Consider the following 22,670-nt stretch of genomic DNA (forward strand, 5'->3'; position numbering starts at 1 on the left):
ATTTCAGTTCGAGTTAACAAGACCGACGTTTATAAACGTAAATTATCAATAACGTATCGCCTGCTTGAAGTCGAATGTTTCGATGATTAATAGAAGTTAAATGTGATTGCAATAAAATGTCCAAGAGCATAACGGGCTTTTAATGTGACTTTATATTTTATTCATTGGTTTAAATATTTTGTTATTTAAATATTGATGCCTGATGGTTGCACGTACTTACCTATAGATAGGCAAGTAACTTATGTAGCAATTTTGATATCTTCTTACAACAGTGTAACATACTCTTTTTCTTCAAATACACAGATGTAAGCAGAGTGGCGCAGTGGAAGCGTGCTGGGCCTATAACCCAGAGGTCCGTTGTTCCAAACCATGCTCTGATAAGTTATATTTAATTAATTTGGTCACTGCAGCTTATAAAATAACAAACTTCTATTATTCAAGCATGTATATAGAAGCAGAGTGGCGCAGTGGAGGCGTGCTGGGCCCATAACCCAGAGGTCCGTGGATCGAAACCACACTCTGCTAAGTTATTTTTATTGTTTTATATCAATTTGGTCACCCTATTGTATTACAAACTCCTTATATTGAAACACAAAGATATAAGCAGAGTGGCGCAGTGGAAGCGTGCTGGGCCCATAACCCAGAGGTCCGTGGATCGAAACCACGCTCTGCTAAGTTATTTTTATTGTTTTATATCAATTTGGTCACCCTATTGTATTACAAACTCCTTACATTGAAACACAAAGATATAAGCAGAGTGGCGCAGTGGAAGCGTGCTGGGCCCATAACCCAGATGTCCGTGGATCGAAACCACGCTCTGCTAAGTTATTTTTATTGTTTTATATCAATTTGGCCACCCTATTGTATTACAAACTCCTAATATTAAAACACAAAGATATAAGCAGAGTGGCGCAGTGGAACCGTGCTGGGCCCATAACCCAGAGGTCCGTGGATCGAAACTACGCTCTGCTAAGTTATTCACTATTACTTATCTTTATTGCCAATAATCAGTTAAGAAATAGCTGTAATTATTTTTGAATCAACTGTAGTGTAAAAAATACAGTTTATTTAACTCTTTCGGTAAACGAATTGGAATAAGCCTTTAGTTTTCTGACAATGCAATAAAGCATTGTTGTTAATCCAAAATGGCCGCTACAAGAATGTAGCGGATTACTTATTATGGTTGTATATTGTTATGTTATCCTAAACAACTACTAGTAAAAAAGCTTTTTCAATAACTGGTAATATTTTATTACCTATATTTCAACTCATAGAAAAGACAGATAAAGCTTAGGAAAGTAAGTTTATATAAATGACACATTATTATCCTGTACGATATACATAGAAATCCCATAACAGCAACTACAGATGCATATCTCTATCGGGCAAACTTCAAAGAAGCTCAAATGCAAATTAATGGATTTTAACATACACAAAAACACCATTATTCCGAGACAACTCTCATAACAAGGCCCAATATTTGGACTAACTGATTACTTTCTTTGTCGGCTTCTCACAATTACGTAACTTTCTTACCTGGAACACAATATCGGCAGTTTTATTAGACCAGTAATAATGTTTACAATAGTGATGTTCTATGGGATTACGTAAGCAATTTCACGGAAGGTTTTGACATATTTTAAATGCGGCTTTATTGTGTTTCACTCGATTCTTGCAAGTTTTTTTTGCCATGTTTTGTCTGTAAAGCGGTGTTTGTATCGGAGGACCGTCATTATTGAAATGTCTGCTTCGAGACCACCCGTGACATACGGTTGAGGAATTGAGAAAGCTTGTTAAAGGTAGTTATGGATTATCCTTTAATGCACCTTACTTTAAATGGTATAATGCAAATCCTTTTAATACTATACAAATGTTAAGGAGCAAGAGGAATTTGCTTCAGGTTATAAGAATAAAGAAAAAACATAATACTTAGATTAGTTATTAAAACTCAAGCTGTATTAGAATTTTGGATAGTAAATAAATGGAATGGAAATTTTTCGCTCTCTTTGGAAGCACTGATTGCCCAATTATTATAGACTTGAAATTTCGTAATTCCTTTGATCTATATTCCAGACGCGGTTCGAAAAAGTCAGTTTGCCTGTAAAATTTTGGAGTAAGGTCAATTAGATTAGACTTTGCGTTGTTTGTATATTAAATAGTTTTTAATAAAAAGATAAAAAGAGAGAAATATTTTAATCTCATGACAATGAGGTAATTTGTTGCGGGATCGAATGAAAATTAATCATCATTGGATTCTTTTATCACGTTATCCACGAGTAAGATTTTTTTTTTATTATTTACTTATAACCGTTAGAAATTCGGACACCACTTGCCAAAATAACTGAATAAATTCCACAAATTTATTACATATTTATATCGTGAATTAGCAAACAGACCACGCAGCCTGTGTGGTACAGGATCGTTGGTGGCCGCATTCGAGACTATTCCAAATATTTCACAAATTACAAAATTCTCCCAACGATGTTAGATCGCGTCGTCTCACGTCAAGTCTCTATCAACCGATCATTTCTTTGAACGGCTTAAAATAATTGAGTTGGTTTTTAGACTTCCAAGATTCGCAACTCCCTATCATAGTTTTTTAAACAATTGATGAGATGTTCGTTTCAGGTCCATCGAACAAAGTTATTATAATTTTCTAATGTCTACGTTATTTTGCCTATGTCTCATAGTATTATAATTGTAATATAATAAGAACAAAATTGCGTTCAGATTGGCATTGTTATTTGAAGATTAATCTTGAAGATGAAAAAAGAGCTTAATTTTAAAATATCTTAAAAACCCGTATCTATTAAGGTGTAACAAGCAATATTCCTTCAATTACCACGTTCATATCTAATACAGCGTTGCTACGGGTTGGCAATAAAACTTCAATTCTATGACTAACCTTATTTATATCTCGCAGGAGTACATTTGGCAGCAACTTGATTACGGCATCTATATAAAATTGTGATGGAAGTTTTCAATAGCCGTGTTCGAGATAAATCAAATAACGCTGGATTCGCTGTCGTTGGCAAATGTGTTCATTCATGATAGCGCGTTGCATCGGAAAGCTGTAGATGATTCAGTGTTTGCAATATCTAGAGCGGAATCTGTCTTTAATGGTACCATATTTTAGGCCTTTTGGGGAGCGGCAACTCCTATAATAGAATGCACAGATTTAAGGCAAAACAATTCACAGGTGTGTTGAATTGGATTAGAAACTATGCGAAAGAACAAGAGCTACACACGATTGCTTATTATTGCGATATGTATAAGAACTGGTAAAAAGTCTGTAAAACTTAAGATATTTTTAATTAGAAATGTTCTACTACACTAGGATAACTCAATAATACCATTAATTATAAGTATGCTATGTGCCAAAGCATACATACTTAACTTCTATTCAGTTATTTTTTTTTCTCATAACTGCAATATAAATTCAATGAAATTCATAAGAATGTGTCTTCATAACCCGTGTTAGCATTCATATGAATGAATAAAACACACTAGGAACAATACATATGTTTGAGTCGGTTACGCTCCCGACACAGCTAATTTTAGCAGTGGCATGAATGGATTCTTCCAGTGTTATCTGCAGATATGCTTGTTCTGTCAATAGAACAGATAAATTTAACTTGCGTGTGGTTCTTATTGTTTGTTTGTTTCTCATAAGAATCAAGATTTAGGTAAAATTAACTTTATCTTCAAAATCTTAAAATATTAAAGGTATCTATTTGCATATTATGCAAGGTAACAATAGTAAGAATAGAGAACTAAATATTAATTGATCGTTTGATATTCGCGGTGGTAAATTATTTTTATCGTGTTCAAAAATAGCATCACATAGACGTCAGTAACACAGTTGACAGATATGTACTACGTAGGTACATATCAGTAACGTCAGAAACATAACATTGTACCTATGTCCCAAATTTCAATCAAATTCATCTAGCAGTGTAGCGTGAAGATTCACCCAGCATATACCTACATACAACTATTGAATTATAGTTTCAATACAGTTTGCTATATATTGTGATAAATTTTCAATTTTCCGCTGCACGCTACACAATCCAGTTAGTGACGGACGTGGACAGGTTTCAGCGAAAATAGTCTTGAATATATTTGACCGACAATGCATTCATTATTATACGTCGCATCTGTTCATTTGGACTTCAATTTACTCGAACTATGCTGACGTGGAACAAAGTTAGGGCTGGTTATGCTTTAGACTCAAATGCGAAGTGACAAATTATGTTTGTTTGAAGTAGCGTTTATGATATTATATTACGAGAAGTCGTATGTTGTAAGATATGTACATAATTTCACAAAATTTGTCGTTGTAAATATCGTACAGTAAGTTTCAGTAAAACAATATTTATTTGCTACATAAAAGTTCATAACTGAGTTATACTAGATAATATAATATGAATACATTAATTTGTAGAATACTACTTTTATTTATTGTCATGTATATTGTATATGCTAAATATGGCTATTTTCTATATTTCATTTTTTTATTATATTGCATTTCTATTAAAACAAATCTTTAAACATTGAAATGCCCGCACAAAAGTAAAAAATAAGTACTACGAAACTGCATTCAAATCGTAACCTTAAAGCACCGCTCCAAAGTGCATATTCCATTGGCATCGCATGCATTTCTATTTGGAAAATCTGCAGCTATTCATCGCTTGTCCAACAGCTATTTTATCAATACCCTCATCTATCCATCGTATAGCCAACCGCCATTCTATCCCGAAGCAATCTTAGAACAAAACGAAACAAGAATTAAAGATCACTGTTCGACGACCGAAATAGTGTTGGACTGCATTCAAAACTCCAAGGAATTACTATAGTATTCGTTACATCCGTCCATTCAGTAACTCAACGCCTTTGTTACCTATTATAATAGGAATTTTCAGGATATTAAAATACTATAAATCTCTGGAACGCTTGAGACTTTTGAATAAAAGCGCACATGAAATTCGTTAAATTTATTTTAGTCCTAACTTGCTTGTATACGAAGTTATAACTTCATTGGAACTATTTCTGGATTTCAAGGTAGATAATACGAAAGCGAAATGTTTTTGATAAATTATGCAAGTTAAACGCTTGTAGTGTAGGTAAGTTATATAAGTTATATAGTGCTGTAATTGCCCACACTAACTACAGCATTAAATTACTCGGCAATTTCAATAAAACTTGTAAATTCTCCGTTTATCGAGCATATCATATTATAATCAGATAGTTTAATTCATATGAATAGGTTTGAATCTAACAAGAATTAAGTTTACTTGTGAGTATTTTCGCTATGAATGCTAGAAAAAGTAACAAAAATGTTTGTCAAAAACAATAGAATCCTAGCAGAGCATGGTTTCGATCCACGGACCTCTGGGTTATGGGCCCAGCACGCTTCCACTGCGCCACTCTGCTTACATCTGTGTATTTGAATATGAGGTGTTTGCTTTACAGTAAGCTAGGGTGACTGTATTAATAAAAAGCAATAAAGATAACTTAGCAGAGCATGGTTTCGATCCACGGACCTCTGGGTTATGGGCCCAGCACGCTTCCACTGCGCCACTCTGCTTACATCTGTGTATTTGAATATGAGGTGTTTGTTATACAGTAAGCTAGGGTGACTGTATTAATAAAAAGCAATAAAGATAACTTAGCAGAGCGTGGTTTCGATCCACGGACCTCTGGGTTATGGGCCCAGCACGCTTCCACTGCGCCACTCTGCTTACATCTGTGTATTTGAATATGAGGTGTTTGTTATACAGCTAGGGTGACCATATTAATAAAAAGCAATAAAGATAACTTAGCAGAGCGTGGTTTCGATCCACGGACCTCTGGGTTATGGGCCCAGCACGCTTCCACTGCGCCACTCTGCTTACATCTGTGTATTTGAATATGAGGTGTTTGTTATACAGTAAGCTAGGGTGACTGTATTAATAAAAAGCAATAAAGATAACTTAGCAGAGCGTGGTTTCGATCCACGGACCTCGGTGTTATGGGCCCAGCACGCTTCCACTGCGCCACTCTGCTTACATCTGTGTATTTGAATATGAGGTGTTTGTTATACAGTAAGCTAGGGTGACTGTATTAATAAAAAGCAATAAAGATAACTAAGCAGAGCGTGGTTTCGATCCATGGACCTCTGGGTTATAGGCCCAGCACGCTTCCACTGCGCCACTCTGCTTATATTTTGAACACTGAAATACCAGAATGAAATTGTTGGCAAAAAAGAAGAATATAGAACTGCCCTATAAAATAATTTTTATTACATGTAAATATATTCATTTAAGACTTAATTTAAACTAAAAATAAAACGAGAATTCGCATTAATTTTACCCTAATCCGTGCGTCTATCATTGTCTGATTAATCCCTGGCTCTCATAATTTATATACAGTAGGTACCATTTTATTTATTAATGGTATTCAGTTATATAGGTACACTTAATAATTATTTTCCACAATCCACAATACCTCTTTATAAAAGCATAAACATTAATTACTTGAAGGAAGAAACGATAAACAATAGGCAATATACTTTCCCCTTAATCTGATTCATATTATTGCAGTAATGCAACACTTCACGCGATTTTATTCCAACTAGAGAAATACTGCGGTTTTCATTACATAGCATAATATTATTTCTTATGGTCAGGAAAATATTGTATTAATTAATTATTAATTTTTAAACTGTAAGTGTTAATATTCTGTAGATTAGGTAGATACAATTTAAATTTGCGTAAATTTTTTGAACTTGAGTTTATATTATTTCTGTTTCCATTTATGATAATTGTTGTTCAAAAATAAACAATTAAAGTTATTTTTCTAAAAAGTACCTAGTAAATGCTTCTAGGACTTAGATAAACTTGCTCACTTATAACATAGATTAAACAAGTAAGTAGCTTCTTTTTTTTTTTTTTTTTTTTTTTTTTTTTTTGGGATTAGGCAGGCATTTGACCATCGCTTCGCCTGATGGAAAGCGATAAGCGAGGTCTAGGATGGAGCATGCTGACCTAATAAGTGCCTATTCACTTTTTTTTTGAACAAGTCCAGATTATAATTATCGGGAAACACGGACGCCGGAAGGTTGTTCCATTCCTTGCTGGTACGCACGAGAAAGGATGAGGCGTAACGCTTAGTGCGTATGGGTGGAATGTCGATGACATAGGGGTGGAGACCAGCACGGCGTCGAGTCGCCCGGTGATAAAAGGGAGAAGCGGGTATCAGGTTGTGCAGTTCTTCAGCACATTCACCGTGGTAGATCCTGTAGAACACTGCCAAACTAGCCACTTTTCGACGATGTTCTAAGCTAGACAGTTTCGAGGTGGTAAGGGTTTCATTCCCGATTAGCCTAATCGCACGTTTTTCAATTGAGTCCAAGGCGCTAAGTTGGTATTTTGCTGCACCAGCCCAAAGGTGGGAACAGTACTCCACACCCGACCGTACTTGAGCTTTATAAAGGTTTAGGAGCTGTTCCGGTGTGAAGAATTCTGCCACTTTGGAGAGTATTCCAAGCTTCTTAGCGGCAACCTGCACCTTGGACTCAATGAAGGTCTTGAAGTTGAGGTTGGAGGAGAGCGTTAGGCCTAAAAGCTCCAGTTCATTGGACAATTCTAAGGACACATCCTGGAAAGTAGGTGTTAAACTGAAGTCGGTACGTTTAGCTGTAAAAAGGCAAGCCTGCGTTTTCGAGGAGTTAAACCTGACTAAGTTGGCATCGCCCCATTCCGAAACCGATTTTAAAGTAGTGTTCAGTCGCTCAACTAAAGCCTTTCTTTGGGCCGCCAAAACATTGTCCGTCTGCGCCTCGGATGCGTAACTGTCAATAACTGTGCTGTCATCGGCATAACTGTAAATATTTGGACCTAACAGATCATCTATATGGAGCAGAAATAAGGTAGCAGACAGTACTGATCCTTGAGGAACTCCGGCGTTAATGGGTAGTAGATCGGACGCACAACCATCGATCACCACTCGAAGTGAACGTTCACACAAGAAATCAGAGATCCAGTTGCACAGGCTAGAACAGATCCCAAATGCTGGAATTGCTCATTACATGATTGAGAAATAGTCGATTACCTTTGTAACTCAGTAAATCATTGTTCCCCATATATCAAGACAATAATTTTGCACAACAGAACAACAGACAGACCTTGCCCATTTAAAACTCTACTCTTAATAGGTTAACCTTAAGTGGCATCTCGTTGATCTGCAAAATGAGGTGTTAGAATGTACTAAACGAATGATTTATCGAGTCGGCTCGAGTTAGCATTCGCTTTTGATGCTTACGCTAAATGTTTCGTGCAAAATGGAATTCTAGTTTCACACGCAACAAATGTACTCGCTATCTGATGAACGAAGCGCAGCTACAGGATAATTAAGTTGAGAGGCTGGGTTATAAATTATTACAAAATAAAATATTGTATGCTGAAATCGAAATTGCAAGTTGGTTGGCAGTTCACGATTCGTGATTCGTTTTGTGGAATGATTTAATATAATTTATTAAATACTCTAACTAGAAAAATGAATTTCTTTTTAGTAGGATCTAATTGGTGATGCAATAAGAACGAATTAAATTAAAATTGTATCTTTAGCACACTCAAAAACGCATTTAAGGAATGATTATAGGTGCTTAACTACAGTACTAATTCATTCATAATAATGTGTATTTGTATTATGCTCCTCTTTTCTTAGTTGATTCTGCTTTGAAAACATTCAATATCAAAATTATAAAATATTAAGATTTAGATAAATTACAATTTGTATTACCTATTAATTTTTATGTTGAATAAAGACAGATCGTTATATAAGCTTAATTTAAAAGCACGTGCTATACGCATTTCGTAAATAATAGCAGATCTCTAAACAAGACTAGCCTACATCCCTGCGTGTCTTCGATCCTAGAATCGACATCGCATAATGGATGTTCGTTCCGATGGTCACCACGAATTTACACTTACAAATATCATTAATTCATATTAAATGCAATCTCGCTTGTTTACACGCAAGACCCTGTTAGTAATTTGAGCTAGAACGTTTGTAAGGGAGATACAATTTAAACGATGATTATAATGTTGGACAAACTATTGTATTACTGTTAAGATATAACATTATGTTATAATATAAAAATGTACATACCTAAATAAGTATCTTAAGTTTTCTACAAATTTTAATCAAAATAAAAAAGACGTGTTAAGCCTTAATTTGAATTTAAACCAAACTTTATATCATTCACCTCTATCTTTGCTATTTGTTTTTTTGGTACAATTTTAATATTACGCTGTATAAAATTATGCGTGGTATGTGAAATATTCGCATTCTAAAAACCTTTATTATAATAATATTTACGATAAAACTTCAAAACTTCTTAGAAATAATTCAGGTAGCCATATTAACCGCGTAATTTTTAAACATCGTGCTTGCGGGTCTTTAGAATTAGGCCAACGTATATTTCTGAAGAATTCATAATGATCTCGGATGGAACATGCACTTCGAATGGAAATTGAGTGAAATTACGTAAATTAGTCGAATTATCGAAGATGGTTACCGTATAGCATCGTCGGTAAACATTAAGTTCTGCCCCCCCGGCGAGCCTCGCGTGACAGGAGTAAAATAACAATATTCACGAATAATTACAAAGGCTCAGGTTTTACGCAAAATGAATGAATATTTTATGCAAATAAATCATTAACTTCACCAAAATTGATATCTGTGTATTAATTGCGAGCGATATCGTGTTTCTATATGGGAATAATTGGATTTCATATCAATTTTGATATTCTTTGACACAGGTTCTTTCATGTATGTTATTAGAGCGAAGTTAAATACGTTTTTTAATAGGTATATGAAAAAAATAGTTAATTGCCTTGAATAACTTTAGAAAGGTATTGAATATAAAAACTATTCTTATATAACACTGGAGGTAGCAGCTATATTGTTATTCGATACATTTAAAAGGAATTAAATATTAAAAAAAATCCGCAAACAAGTTACTACATTATACCTCAATTCAGAGAAATACAACAATCTGATTGAAACCGTCATCACCCGATCAAATTAATCGCACAATAATTTTCGCATACGTCAATTAAAATAAAACAATACGTTTAGACCTTAGCCGAGGGGATTCTGTTACATTCTCTGAACTCTAACAATGGTCGCAAGATATGTCCACACAAAACAACACCCATATTAGAAGAGCCCACAAAAGGAAACGGGAAACCACTGATTCTGTGATACGATGTGTAATGAATGCTTACTAAAATAAACGAAAACTAACAACCCATATATTTGTATTGTCGCCTCGGCGTACCTGTTTATGGTGCTTGGTTTCGAGTAATTGTATGTTTAGAGCCTAATGCAAAAGACTCTTCTGGTCATCCAAATATTAAATACTGTTTCGTATATCTTGATAGAGACATCTGTTCTTTGAAGTTGCTCTACTTAACTACTTTTAAACCGTAAGCTTTCAGCATAGATAACATTTTTGAAATATATTTATAGCTATGCCACAGCAATGCTTCTGCTAGTACCTACTTATTTGGTGCCTCGTATCTTAAATTTTTATACATTGCTGTATAAAAATGTAAGATATTAATTGCAGAAGTGTTTAATTCTGCGACAAATATAAATCTTACCTTGGCGCCAATGAAAAAGTGTGTAGATAATATGTAAAAAAGTATATTAATTATGAAAGAATAATTTTACTGAGTTAACTTCTTTGATGTCACAATTTATCTATACAACGTCAGAAAGTCACTTATTCACCCATTACCCACACCCTAGGGCGCATTCCTAAAGACTCCAAACTTAAATCGATTCGAAGAGCAAATCTTCAATTGCCCAAAAGTCCGAGTCGAATCCATTAAACTTTTAGAATTTCATACTTTTTTGTGTGGTCTGATCATTTCTGACGAAGATTTACTTACAAGTGGCGGCGAGGGATTATAACCCGTCTCAAGTTTTGAATGAAAAAGTTTAATGTAAAGATCACTGACAAATTTGTAACAGAACAATGAATCGGATATTAAAGTATCTTCTTTCATGACACGGGCGAGCGGATGGGATTTTAGACTGTGGACATGTTGCTGTCAATCCAACTTTTATTACTCCCAGACTTACATTAAGTGTATCAATTACCCGTACCTATAAGCTCCTGCAATCGAACCAAAGCTGTATAGTGTATATGCAATAAGTCGTAAATTAAACACAAAGAACAATTCTGAAATGCATACGCAATATGCTAAGAACGAATAACGGCCATTTAATATCTAGTACTAATATTGCAAAAGTTATTGCAAGGTGGTCAGTCGAAAGTAATATATAGCCCGTTAATTACGTACTATGATTAAAATAACGATTTATTCGCCGCTAATGAAGTTGTACTTACGCTGTATGTTTGTAAATGATACATTAAGCGATAAATTTAAACAGGCTTAATAAATAATCTATATGATTCTTAACCGGTCGTGGGTTATCCATAAATCCATAGCGTAATATCATGGGCTTGAAAATTGCAGGATATATTTTATCTAAATGTAAGCTTACTATCATCGAACATGGATTCAGTGCATGCTACTCGCTAGTATTTGGGATTACGTTTCATCTCATAAACCGTAATTCTGTCTACATTTTATTACTTCTTTATTGTATGGCCTGGGTATTAAATAAAAATAACACTTATAATATATTTCAATATCAATTTCAATCATAAATATTTATAACTAGCTTCCGCCCGCGACTCCGTCCGCGCGGAAAAATTAAGATTTATTTTTTTCTACGTATTTTTCCGGGATAAAAAGAATCCTATTTTATGCCCAGGACAAAAAAGTATAATTATAGCAAGTTTCATCGAAATCGAACAGTTAGTTTTCAAGTGATGCCTGAACATACAGACAGACATACAGACAGACAGACAAAAAAATTTTTAATCACATATTTGGGTTTGGTAATTGGTATCGATCCAGTAACACCCCCTGCTATTTATTTTTTCAATATTTTCAATGTGAATGAATTGACCCTTCTACAGATTTATTATATGTATAGATAGATACGTTTTACCTTATTAAATATTTTATTCGTTTATAAACATATCAAAACGTTTTTTCATACGACTTATTACATAATATTATAATTTATAATATTATTACATAGTTTTCAACTTAAATTAGGAAAATATCGCTTGTATAGATTCTAAAATAGACGTATACATCTTTTTAAGCAGCTTATTACTTAACTTTCTTCATCAAAAATCGCTAATCGCGTCTCTCATCACCATAACATCACGCTATCACCAACCGCTAGGCCCTCAGTGTTAAACGCACACGTCTCCTTGTATCAGGTTACGGTACCAAAGGCGTGGGCATTGACAAGACTTACGTGTTTTGTTTTGTTCACTCGACCATCGTGGACGTTGACTTACCTCGGGCATCGATGTGACGTCCGTTGGGATCACTTTAAAGTTTAGGACACCTGTCAATGTCAAAGCCACTGAGCCGTGTGGGCATTGAAAGGTGATCTAGCTGTGGACGTCTAATTGGTGGTGTGTATTGCGTTAATGAGGTTAAGTAAATATAATAAGCTAGATATCAATGTTATGTAGGTAAGACGTGAAACAAAGAAAATGTACTCATTAGAGATAGAAAACAGTAAGAATTGTCTAATATTCCTACATAAATAATTTAATAATAAAGCTCTATATAAATAATTTATTACCTATATTTTTCAGTTCCAATTGACGACGGATGAAAGTTTAAAATCATCACAATTAACAACCAAACACTCGAAGACTGTAAAGTACGGAAAACGATTACGATTAAACTCTACAATCTATCTATTCAGAACTGAGCAACGACCTCATAAATGCATTAATACAATTACAAAATGATTTACACTCATGATGAATGTGTTTATAAGTACAATCGCACCCAAAGATCCCGAGTAAGGTGTCACACTCGAAAAATAATTATGTGTTGCGAGTGCATCATGCTGCGGCGACATGGCCCTCATCTTTGTATTATGATGTTGGTCATTACAGGTACCATTGTTGGCGAAGATACGCCAGCTGATAGCTCAACGAGTTATGTATGGGACGAGTTATTTAACGCTTGTCGCGTCGGATGGACCGGATTACGGGATTATGAAATTATTAATACGTCACAGTTGTATTAAGTTCCTTTTGTGCAGGTGCGCTCGGAATTATAATTGAGTTAATCTGTCTAGTAAAATCTAAGCTGATGATGAAATTAACAAAAAATATTACAAATATTTATGATTGTTTTGGTTCCTTTTCGATCTAGTGTGAGAATGAAATTAAATAAAGTATTTAACATTTCTTGAATATTATTAATTCTTGCATTAGCACCCTTACATCGAAAGTAGAGATAAATAAAAAAACAAAGTAAGAATTTGTTTTACATGATGTAATAATATAACTTTATAAATAGAGAATACAGTTTCATAATATTATGTAGATATTAAAAAGGAACTCTATCCATAAAAATGTACTTGTTAGACTCTATACCACTACGAGGCGCCACTACCTATACGTGCGACAATTTGTAAGCTTAAGTGCGCTACACAGGTACCTATTTGAACTATATTACAATACCATAGAGTCTAAAATGCTCTGAGAATATTGGAGTTTGATTTGTCTAGGCGGCGTTTTACTAGAGCTGAATACATATTCGGTTATTACGTTAACATCGCTATACTGTTAGGAAATAAACGTGAGTAAAATGTAATAACGTTATATTTAAAATACAATTTGGTATACATTTTACTTTATTCCCTTGTGTTCTATGCTTTAATAACATACTTAGAACTTTAATAATAATAACAATGCTTACATAACCTCGCTTCATTTCAGCTAAGAATTTGTTATTTTAGTCTGAACTTTTAGAAGCTTGTTCCTAGTTTATTATTACCTATAGTACTTAGTCATAAAATTATAATCTAGCTTAAATTTTGGACAAAAATATAGAAAGGAATAGTGTCTGTAGCTTGTAGATATTATATTTATAAAAAAAACTCTTCATATCAAACTTACAGAAACTTTCAAGTTTTCGTTTATCCCACAGTTATCCATAAAATCCTAATTAAGATTAATTGTCAAAAACACACGTGAAGAATGACGCTCATAAAAAACGTCTTGTAATATAAGTCAAGTCACTTAATAAAATCCTTCTTACTTATTCAATAAGCGTTTACAGTGTGGGAGCGATATATAACCTACTTTGTTCTAAATATAATACGGTTATTTGTCAATGTGTATTCTGGAGGCTAAGTACATTTTACGGTACTGTATTCAAGACATTTATAAAACCAAATTTAAATACGAAAGTTTATTAGAATTTTTGTAAGCCTCTTTAATTTAATATTTTATAAATGATTATGCTTTACCAATATTTTTGCAGAAAGCAAATAATAAAGGTTAAATATATTTTATAGTATAAGAATTAGTATGTAACTTTAGGAATAAGTCAAAACACAATTGCTTAGTAAGATACTTAGTAATACCTTTAGGTACGACTTACTTTTCGTTACAATTGAATATTAGATCCCTTAATTCGCAATAAAATCACACAATATAAAGCATTGTTGGAGGAAAAGCAAAAATATTTAATTTATATCCCAACACAAGCTCATAAATTTTTCTCAGAACCCAATGTAAATTCCCTTACGTTTCTTGCATAGTGAACAAAACATCAAAAACAACAGGTACCGTAGAGCCGTCTACTAAAACAAATAGGATTCAATTTTTATCCTTCCCGTAACGTAGGAGCGTATTACATCTAAATTTTACAATACGAGCGGCTTTCACAAACAAATTCTAGCCATTCGTGGAACAATTTCACGCCCTATTTTATTCCTACGAAATTTCACAATTGAAAATCGACCGTAAAACCGCCCGGGCTTTGTATTTTGAATTTTATCGTTGACTATTTGAATTTCTAGTTGATATTAGTTTGATAAATGTTCATTATTTTCATAAACTATTTGTTAAGGTTCAGTAAATTGTGTGGAATTGGTATTTTCTAGAAGCCTTTTATTAATATTCGCTTTCAATAATATTATCTTCTGTTTATGAGATACTTTCTGGGAAAGTTGTTATATATATTAAATATAATATTATTATTATTTTCTTAATAAAGTGTATGAATTGTACTTAAAATCAATAATTATATAGCTATACCTACTTACAATTATCTACATTAATAATTGTAATTTTCGTTTTTAAATAAGAAAAATATGAGTTCGTAAAGTATTTTCATTCTTAAGCTCAGAGAATGTATTCTTTAAAACTCTGTCGAAATACAAAGAATTAAACCGACTTTGAGGAAAGTTCTTTGTTTTTACTCGCTAACAAGCTTAAGATGTCACTCGCAAAATCTTCCTTATTCTTTAAAATGGAAAATTTTATGTCAAGTTTTTGAATGTTTATCATAATTTTTCCAATGTCAAAAACTTTTACGTACCTTCCTACACAATATACATAATATAGTATATATGTGTCAACTGTGCTTCCTATTTAAAAAAACTTCAAATATTTGAAATACCTACTATAAAAACTGGAATGATATATTATTTTTATTACTTTCCCTTTATGGAAGCATAAATTACGTTTAAATCAAGACATCACAATTTAAATTTCGTTTTCATTACAAATCATAGCGCGTAACACGTTACACGAGACCATAGTATCTGCTGAACAGGCCATATTTGTGCGGTAACATTATAATTTAAAATTCCATATATGAAGAGAGTATATATCGTCGTCTTTTCTTTCCTGCGGAGATAATTATTTTAGTAAATATCGTGCTTTTAGCAAGCGACTCGGCAATCTATCAAACAGCTGGTCACAAGGCTGCGTAATATGATACACATTGGAATGTCCACAAAGAAAATCACTTAGTGTGGAGTGGCGTCCTGCGGCGTGCATTTACTGGACACTATATCAAATAAAAGGTGATTTTTAAGTTAATTTAAAACGATAAAAGACGGATGATGTAAGGTTTTGGATGCTCTATTTTGAAAGTCGTGATCTAACGTTACTTTATAAATTATTCGAAGGAAGGAGGTGTAGGTTGGTTTGTTTGTGAATTTACTTAGAGTATTTAAAAAATTTTAATAGCCTAATGAACAAGTTTAAAAACGTAATAAATCTAAATAGTTGTAATCTATAATCAGTTGTGTATCTCTTGCATAACTTTTCAAATTAGAAACATCAGACAGTATAATATCATTAACTTCAAATTGAAAGCCAAACCAATAACAAATAATCGAACGATTTTATTCAATTGCAATCCCAGACTCCGTTATCATTTTATTAAATAAAGATTGAAGCGATCCATTTGTACAGATTTCTATTCGCTCCAGTATTTCTTATGCAAATCGTCTCAACCATATCCAGTGTGTCAGGCTCAGATGCAATCGATTCGTGTATTCAGCCCGACACACACGACACATGGACCGATATCTTCTTTAATAATTCTATTAAGATGCGGGAAATTGGTTAAGTCAGAGGTTTTTATTTGTAGGAAGGATTGTGTTATCTGTGTTTTTGAAAAGCAAAGTTTAGTCACAAATTTATTGGGTAACGTATTTAATACCATAATATGTATTTGTATATAAATTGATACAAAGTAAAACATCGTGAGGAAACCGACATGTCGAAGAATCAAAAGTTTGACGTATGTGACATCCGCCCACCAGATGTTGGCCAGCGTGGTGGATACGTGATCCCTTACGGGAGATCAGCAGTGGGAACATAGAGGTAATGAGCTGATGATGATGACGAAATAATTTGTAGACAAAGGTTAATAATAGAGCTACCTAAGCGATCGTACATTCTTTGTTGCTATTAACGGGTTTGATGCTTCGCCACACAATGTTACCTCGGGAGTTCCTCAAGGTTCGCACCTTGGTCCTGTTCTTTTTAACTTCTTCGTTAATGACATTCCAGAAATATTAAAAAATTCTCGTTGTTTCATGTATGCTGATGACCTAAAGTTCTGTAGAGTTATTAATTGCTTTGAGGATGCTTTGAAACTACAACAGGACCTTGATAAGCTAGCCTTATGGTGCTGTAGCAATGGTATGGAATTGAACACTGAAAAATGCTTTTTTATCCGCTTTGTTAGAAAATCTAAAATTATTCCTTTTAAATATCAGATAAACAATAAGGTAATCCAGGAGAATTCTGTCACTAAAGACTTGGGAGTGCTATTTGATACCAAGCTAACTTTTAATAATCACCTTGAATATGTTACGAATCGTGCTTCAAAGATGTTGGGTTTTATTGTGAGAAACTCTAAAGGATTTCATAACATCAAAACTAAGATTATGTTATACAACAGTCTCGTACGTAGCATTCTTGAATACTGTTCGGTTGTCTGGAGACCACATTACGCGACTCACATTTTAAGACTTGAACGTATACAAAAGAAATTCTTATGGCACCTGAGTTTCTCTAGCAGGTTATCTCACAAAAGGCTCACCTCATACCAGAGGCGTTTGTCGCATTTTCACATTATATCTCTGGAAAACCGTTTTATATTTTCGGATATTATTTTTGTCACCAAAATTTTCCAGAATAAAATTGATTGTCCACAACTATTAAATAAATTTAATCTCAGAGTTCCTACTAGGTACCCGCGTAATAAAATTACACCTTTGGCTCCTCCTCTGCGTAGGACCGTATTTGGCCGAAATTCACCCATTTGTAGATTAAGTAAGTTGGTTAACGAGCATGCCAATTTTATTGATATTTTTCACGACAGCTGTAATAAAATCCGCAAGTATTTAAAGGAATTATCTTGATTTTGTTTACTTTTTATTTATTTATTTTTTTTTGCTTTGTATACCACATAGTGACTTGACTCATTAATCATGTTGTGTTATCCTGTAAATGTTTGTCACAATTGTCTTTTTTTTTGTTATATTATGTACCCTAGCTCTAATTATTGTTGTGACTGATGTTGGATAACCTAAATAAATAAAATAAAATAAAATAAAATTGATCTTGATAACGGTAGTAAAAGAGAAATCATCGGTAAAATCAGTGCGTGAAAGCTTGTTTACAAACATGTCATGCAAAAGAAATCTCAATCCCCGTGCATCTCACATAAAGTGAACACATGGTTAATTCAGCATTGACCCCTTTTAGCTTCAAACAACTGGGTGGGCTCATTCCCAAAACGACGACAGAATTATCGAGAATTGCCCTTTAACATTGACAGTCATCAGCATTTGGGCGGTTAATTACTTCATGAAATGTTAATTTTTATTGCCGTATTTTAAAGCAATTTACGCCGCAGGCTGTCAAATATAATCAAATACGATTTTAAGTAGTCAGTCGCTGCAAAATAATACGACTCGAATAAAGACGCTATGTAAAAATGATAAATAAAATAATGTTATTAAATAACAATCTCCTGTTTCAAAACTCGAAACTCGAAGTCATAAATTTGCCATCTTATTACGAATAGCGGAGTATTTTTGTAAGCCAGTGTTAATAAGTGATTTATGTATTTATGATTACATTAATGTAGCTTTAAGGATATTGTCAGACTAAAATTTGTTTGCTTTGTAATTTTTTTATGGAATTATGTTTTAAAATAATTTTCAAATGTTTTTATGGACCTAATCATAAAAAATATAATATGTCGTAAGTAAAATGAAGCTTTGATTTGTGTTATCGTGAGAACTACTATTAACAAATCGTGTAAAATAATATTGGTATAAATAGGAGAAGGTACATCCCAACCAAAAAAACGACTACATTTTGCTGCATTTATTATGGGTATAGATTATAGAGGAGGAAATATTATTAATATCATTAATTAATTATTATCAAGTAATAACTGTTCAAACTGAATCGAAGTAAGGGCAGATCGCGTACGTACCTTATGTTATCATGTTCAGAATATTTACCTCAAATCAACGTAGGTAATGCTTCAGACTTTACAGGAGTTAGAGGGCTTCAATTAAGGGCTTTTACTACAGAGTGGAACAAAGCATGCCTAGGCTTCTAACTATCTTGATATTCAGACAAAGCCTCCCCTTATGAGAACTTGTCGCTGATTGGTTGTGCCACCCCACACTTACTTGGCGTATAGGATTACACGTCGCACTATTCAAAATAGTTCCCTTAATATATTATGAAATTTTGCATATTTAGAAAATTCGATTCAGGTTTGACTTTTTTTCTTGTTTTAAAGTATTCTCTTTCTTCTGTGTATCCCTAAATAGAGGTACAATTCATACTGTTTAGTCTGAAAATAATAAATATAGAGTCAAAAAATATAATTGGTATTTACTGTGCACGTATGTATTTCATTTCATACATCAAGATCAGTCTTTTGGTTTAAAAAAAAACAGGGAGGGAATTTCTATCATATCAAATAGAATTTGAGCTGTTTAGTGCACGCCAAACGAATAAAATCCTTTATTTCTATTTTCTATGCTTCTTGTTAAGCATTTATTTACAAACATTAAATCCTTGTTCGTTCAGTCACATAAACTTTAATGATTTCTTGAACTATAAACTTTACGAGCACAGAAAGGTCAAAATATTGCACGATGTCCTCTCAAGGGTTTGTCAAGACAATTGACTATTTAATAGTATCGATTTGATCTGAACCTTTATTTTATCCGATATGTCAAGAAACAAACAGCTGTTGTATTATATTATCTCTACCTTCATATTATCATTCATTTATCATTTTTGTATTCATATTTTCAGGAATATTTATTACAATGAAAGGATCAATGCTTAAATTTCGGTCATAAATACTATATATGTACATATTATTATTATAATGAATATGAAAATACGAAATACTTTTAAAATCACATAAGCAATGACATCCAGACACGAATACCACACTACGTCGTGATCGAAAGAAGAAAAGATCTTTTGCTGTTTTCGCGCCGACGACGTTGCGATGCTTCTTTAAACTGTACGATACGATATGTCGTGTTATTGCCGTATCGTTAGGCGACCAATGTACAATTTCAAGGACTGCCTACAATTTTATTACAAATAATATGATGTCTTGTATCTTATGCACGAGATAAATTATTTAATTTTATTTGTAGTCTGTTCCACAAATTAAAGTTATGTGTTAATAGATATATTTTTGTATAATATGGAAATTTCGTAGCACTGTATAAAATTTAAATACAATATATTGTCATGGAAATATTAAACAAAATCGATATGTTATCGATAATTTACAAAACTGCGGGCTGAAAGCTTTTATTTACATTAATTGTACTACTTATACCGTATTGTATCATATGTATTGTAGTCGTATGTCGTACCGTAGTCGTTTACATGTGCCCTCCGTTATCACTAACCGGCGATCAGGGCGGATCGATCCCTTGATTCGACTCACGAAATTAAGAAAATCGCTCATGGGGATATTATTCTTGACGCTACAGATAACATCTGCTCCGGATAAGAAGATTTACGTCGTACTTTCCTTGGTTTTTTGTACAATTTGGCACTAGTTTTGCTTTGACACAGTTTTGTTTTATCTCGATGTGCTTTGACTTGGTAATAATTAGCTAATGTAAGCTTTTTGCTTTGTGTTTTGTGTTCAAAAATGATATGAGACAAAAAGCATGCTTCAAGAGGGATTATTATCATTTAGGTACCTACTAGCAGCACAGCTCGTATACACAATATAATGCAATTTTATTACTCTTTTAAAATGGGAAATTCTAATTATATTTATGTCATTCAAAAAATTTCGCTTATGCTTCAAAGTGTCTCATCTACTCGTGTACTAGGTACAATTACATTAAATTAAAATTACTTTTAATAGTCGTAACTGTCTTTTCAAAGAATTCTTGATCTTTACAAATGTAATTACAACCTGTATTTATTTTCTAGTGGAGTCTCTTCAAAGCAAAGTTCCATTATTAGTTTTCTTGTTATCATGAAACGCGTTTGTTATAAACAAATGAAATAACTACCTATTGTGAATTATTAAGGGACAAATTAACAATTAAAAGTTAATCCCAAATAAGTATATTGTGTATTCGAGTAGGTATATTGTGTGCTTGCTATCTTTTCGATTAAATAGGTTTGGCAAAGTCCGAATTGTACACGATGTGTTAGTAATAATTATCACATAAGTACAATTTATATGTCTCTTTTATTTTATTCGTCTCAACTTTCATGCTTTTTTGTTTGGAATTGTTTGTTAATAAAGTTGTCGTATTTATTTCATATTGTATAGTTATATTGTAAAAAATTATATCATTGTAGTTTTCATCACACAATTTGTCTAATATTGTTTATACCTTATAATTGGTGTTTTAAATTTTGTAATATGTATTTAATTTTAATAATAGCTGCAAGGACCCTGTTGTCAATTAAAAAGCCCTCCCAAAACTCCCAAGGCTGGTTCACCTGTCACCAAAACTAATCCTTGTTCCTTCTTCACAAAGCAACTAAAAACAAATCATGACATCATGACTATAGTACTTAACAATTAATTCAGTTCTATCAATCAGATCTAAAAAGGATAGACTCAAACCGGTTTCGACCGTGGGTGGTCCACTAATTGCATCGGCTACCTTTGGTGACAAATCGCTCAATGATGGGACGGATGGCGTATTAATCTTTTGAATAACGCTTCAAAATAGATTTGGATCATATAGAGACGTGATGGTGAAACAATATCTAACGGTGACGGATTTTGTATATTTTTTAAATAGGTATAGTATTGAATTTTTGTCTTACATTTCTAAATTAATAAAAAATACAACAAAAGTGTCCAATATTTTATTGATGGGTCATTATTAAAATTTTAAAGACTAAAAAATTAACACAGTTTAAATTCGCTTACTAAAAAGTAAAAACTGTTATTTCAGGTATTGGGGTATGTTTTATTGGTATGATAACTAGAAACAACGATTTCAATTTGAAATAGTTGTGTTTCGAAGTATTTGTTTCTATTTAAAAACGCTGTGTTTCATTTTATAATTATTTCGCAGATACAGTTTGACCTTTGTTAAACACCTACATAATATGAAGCTTTAAGTGCTTGCATACCTATTATTTATTAAACTTAGGTATTACCGTAGTATATTATTATTAGTCTGTGGTATTACTAATGAATCGCTCTCGCTCTCTTTCTAAAATCTATTTATCAAGCGAGAATTGTACCTATCATCTACAATCTTCATCACTAGGTACTGATCATTGTTTAAGCATGCACACATGGGTGACAACAATTATTTTCGTCTGGCAACATTATGGAAGTCCGGGGACTTTCAGGGAACAGATACTGATCGTGACTTTAATTGTACGTGGCGCTAACGTAACGTTTCATCTACAAGTGTCTTTGCCGTGGGGTTACATGGCGCTGATTTTTATTGCATTAATAAAAATCAAAATTATTTTTATATCAAGTAAATTATTAAAAATAATCTAAGATAATAAATACTTACTCTGAAATAAATTGTTCACACTTTTGATATGAGTAATTAGTAAACACTTAACACTCTGTAATTATTACATTATTGCCAAGCGAGGGTATCAACATTTTACACCGATTAAATCGTTTTAAAAATATGAATTTATTAAAATATGTAGGTACATAATTTCTATTACAAACCTAACAAAATATATTAACAAAATTTAA

General features: G+C 33.0%; 6 non-coding genes across 6 annotated transcripts; 2 read left to right on the forward strand and 4 right to left on the reverse strand.

Moving 5' to 3' along the window:
• The first annotated feature begins 602 nt into the window (after nucleotides 1-602).
• Trnam-cau lies at nucleotides 603-674 on the forward strand. Its single transcript has one exon. It is a non-coding gene; the product is annotated as a tRNA-Met (tRNA).
• Nucleotides 675-751: 77 nt separating this feature from the next.
• Nucleotides 752-823, forward strand: Trnam-cau. The gene has a single exon. It is a non-coding gene; the product is annotated as a tRNA-Met (tRNA).
• A 4,538-nt stretch (nucleotides 824-5,361) lies between these two features.
• Nucleotides 5,362-5,433, reverse strand: Trnam-cau. The gene has a single exon. It is a non-coding gene; the product is annotated as a tRNA-Met (tRNA).
• Nucleotides 5,434-5,515: 82 nt separating this feature from the next.
• Trnam-cau lies at nucleotides 5,516-5,587 on the reverse strand. Its single transcript has one exon. It is a non-coding gene; the product is annotated as a tRNA-Met (tRNA).
• An 82-nt stretch (nucleotides 5,588-5,669) lies between these two features.
• Nucleotides 5,670-5,741, reverse strand: Trnam-cau. The gene has a single exon. It is a non-coding gene; the product is annotated as a tRNA-Met (tRNA).
• A 78-nt stretch (nucleotides 5,742-5,819) lies between these two features.
• Trnam-cau lies at nucleotides 5,820-5,891 on the reverse strand. The gene has a single exon. It is a non-coding gene; the product is annotated as a tRNA-Met (tRNA).
• Nucleotides 5,892-22,670: the final 16,779 nt, after the last annotated feature.

This window comes from Colias croceus, chromosome 14 (genome assembly GCF_905220415.1).
Source record: "Colias croceus chromosome 14, ilColCroc2.1".
In the NCBI taxonomy this organism is placed as follows: domain Eukaryota; kingdom Metazoa; phylum Arthropoda; class Insecta; order Lepidoptera; family Pieridae; genus Colias; species Colias croceus.